The following is a 3,675-nucleotide window of genomic DNA, read 5'->3' as shown; positions in this document are numbered from 1 at the left end:
TTCAGCCTTTTGGCCTGCTTGGTTTATCTACTGCTACTGTTGCTCCCAGTGGACCCTGCTGGCACTATGCAACGGAGCCGAAACAGGTTGCTTGGCTTCTAAGTAGGGGGGTTGGAGAGTCTGGAGGCTGCCATCCAAGTCTTCTGGCTGCCCTATGTTCCCGAGCAGATGAAAAGACTCTTGGGCTTGTGAAAACAAAGTGGTTGTCTGGATCGTGGGGTTTGTTGTGGTTGGGTCCCTTCTGCCTGTTTTGCTCACTTGTCAGGTGTATCTGGGAAGACCAGGAGAATCTTGAGCACATAGGACTAACAGGCTTCTAGGAAAAGGCCTCTTGCTATGACTGGATCACTTTTTCTTGTTCCACGGACCTTCCCCAATACCCTTGAGTGGGGAGGAGAACCTTTTCCTGGAAGGAGATGCTTATTGACTGGGATGCTTCCTGTAGCTGGGTCTCTTTTGTAAGTATTACCTACAGACTCTAGAATCTCTTAGCTAAAAAGTGAAGGCTCACCCCTGGCAGCAAAAGAGAGTGCTTCCCTTGGCCACTTATTTTTGGGTTCCCAGTACATCTTCCCTTCCTAGTAGTGTTGGGTTCTTCTGAGGTTTTCAGAAAGATTCTCATCCAATCTGACAGAGGCATAAACTTTCCTAGCTGCCTTCTGTTGCTGGTCAGGAATGGGAAGAAGGGAAGTCTGAAGGGAAGAAGGGATCTCTTAGTTGAAGGGATAACAAGTTGGCCTGACACCATGGTGTTTCTTCAGTCCTGAGGCTGCAAAACAGTTTGCCTGCTTCTTGCCACTGTTAAGAATTTCTTCTTAGTTTTGTCTCATGTCATTTCCAGAGTTTGTAACTGTGATTTAGCAGGATAGAGCAGGGGGTAAAGGTCAGCATCATCTTTTCAGACCAGACATTTTTTATTTAATTATTATCATTAAAAACATGTTTATTATTTCTAGTTAATTCTTACAGAATTTCAGTTGATCTCTGCCTGTCATTAAAATTACATATTTGTTTAACATCTTCATAAATCAGTTCTGTGTTTAGTGTCTAGTTTATCTTATCTCATTTACCTTTTATAAATTTATTATGTCTTCATTTTACAATTGAGGAAAATTTAGGCTTAGAAATGTAACTTTCTCAATTTACTTAGCTAGTAAACAGAAGAGCAAGGATTAAAAGTCTAATTAGACTCAGTCCCGATACCATTCTCTTTTCTTGGCTTTACATAGACTCTTTTGTGAGAAAAGCACACATAATTGGGTGTTTCTTTTCTTCACATAGAAGTAATTAAATCTCCTGTGTGTGTGTGTGTGTGTGTGTGTGTGTGTGTGTGTTTAATAAGGTCATGGGTGACACTACTGCTGTCCATTCCCCACAGATAAAATAAATATGACATAAACTTTGCGAGGGTAGCATGTTTAGTATTATTAGTGTTTTTGCTTATGCCAGTGTTATGCCTATTTTTGACGGTAGCATGACTGAGCTAGTTACTGGAGAGACTCGCATATTTTCTAGTGTGACAATACGATACAACCTATTCTTGGACATATGTGTATCTCAACGGATATGTTTATAAAAATGGGGAGTTATTTGCTAACCTAAGAGAATTATATTTCATGAATATATTTTCTTGTATCTTTTTTAGAGTCATGCTTATTATTGTTCAAGTTTAATCTAAAGTATAGTTATATACATCTAAGAACTTCTGTCATCTGATATTGATTTGAAAAGGTATAGAAGCCCCCCTGTGTATATTCCTTATTACAGGATACAAATTCATCATTATATACTATAGGTCTTATTTTTAGAAGGAACTGAATTCCTGAAAAAAAAAAAACATTAGTATTTAAAGGAAGCAGCATAAAAAAGGTATCTTTTCTTTCTGTACCTAAAAACAAAATATGCAGGTCTTATCGTGAGCTGCAAAATAATCTTCCAATACTATTAATAGGAAACATTGTGAGGAATTCTCCTTCCAGCCAAGATAGGGAAATAGGAACCAATTTATCCTTCTGAGTGAAATAATTAAAAAATAAATCAAAATGTATGAAGTAATGTTTTTCAAGCCATTGAATATTAGGTAATATAGAAGAGTGATCCTTAAACACAGGAAACAAACAAGGTTAGGGGGGAAACTCTCCAGCTACCACCTTGACAGATTTTCCAGTCTGTGGTGCAGGGAACAGGTACCTGGGGAGAGCCTGGCTGACTCTCTAGGTTGAAGTGATGTAGCTAAGATTTTAGGGAAGTCATTAAAGATAAAGTTTACAGGGCAGGGAATGGAAAGGAGAGGGATTCATAGAGAACTCCAAATATTTGCAGAAGGTCCCCTTCAGTAATGATGAGATCACACTTGAAGTAGTGAAGACACTCCTTGAGAATGGGAAAAGAGCCACAAGAAAGGATTAAAGGAAACAGTACTCAGTACTCACATAAGACCAAAAACTGGGCCTGTTTTTACCATATATTATGGAGTTGTGGGTATAGTACATAAAAAACTCTTGCTTAGGAGTGGAAGATGCTTAGATATAGACTAAATGCTATGTTGTGCATATATTGGAAAAAAAAAGATACAGATTAAATGCTACCCTAGACCTGCCTAACATATCTTAAAAACAAGATATGAAACAAAATGTAGGTCATAAAAATACCCTAATATTTTTGTACACTTAATAACAGTGCTTCAAAATACAGAGAACAAACAATGATACATCTTCAGGGAGAAGAAGACAAGTCTACAGTTACAGTTAAATATTTTTATACCACTCTCAGTATTTGATAGACCAAATAGACTAAAAATCACTGAGGATGTAGCAGACTCACCAGCATTTTAATGAATTGAAATTTGTACACATTCCACCAATAAAAGAAGCTACATTCTTTTAAAGTCTACATCAAATATTTAACAGGACTTTCCTTCCATAGTCTGAACAATAAAACATGTTTAATAAAATTTGAAAAGAATTATGCTATACAAAGTATATTCTTTGAATATAATAGAATTCAATGTAAAATTAATCTTGAATATTCCCAAATTTTTGAATATTAAATTAAAAAAAAATAATCTAGACACTGAGGAGGAAATGAAATTAAATTGGATGATTAACTGCATAAAACTGAAAACGCTATTTATCCAGATTTGTGGGATTCCACTAACACAATATTTAGGAGGTGATTTATAACAGTAAGCACCTATATAAGAAAAGAAGAAAGGTCTCAAATCAAGAACCACAACATTCATTTAAATAAAAACAAAAACAAAAACAACCTAGAAAATGAAGAATAAATTAAACCCAAAGAAAGGAGGAGAAATACAATAATAAAAATGAGCATGGAAATTATTAAACAGAAAGCAGAAAAGTAATAGGAAAAATTACAGTAACCAGATGTTGGTTCTTTTATTTTTATTTATTTCACATAAGGAAGCATTTACTTGAGGTTTAACATGAAATCCTACAAATAAAATTCATATAAACACAAATCTACATCCAGTTATAACAGATAACAAAAGACAACGTATAAACAAAGAAAACTAATTGGTGGCTGTATATATTTGGACACAGGTGTGTCTTGTACAACTGATCTCAGATCAACAGATGACCAATCTTCAATGCTGTCTTACAAGATGGGTTAACTTTAGCAACCCCCTGCCATTTTCTTCAATGTCCTCCTTTA

This window comes from Lynx canadensis, chromosome F1, assembly GCF_007474595.2.
Source record: "Lynx canadensis isolate LIC74 chromosome F1, mLynCan4.pri.v2, whole genome shotgun sequence".
Lineage (NCBI taxonomy): Eukaryota > Metazoa > Chordata > Mammalia > Carnivora > Felidae > Lynx > Lynx canadensis.
This window is presented reverse-complemented; position numbering follows the sequence as displayed.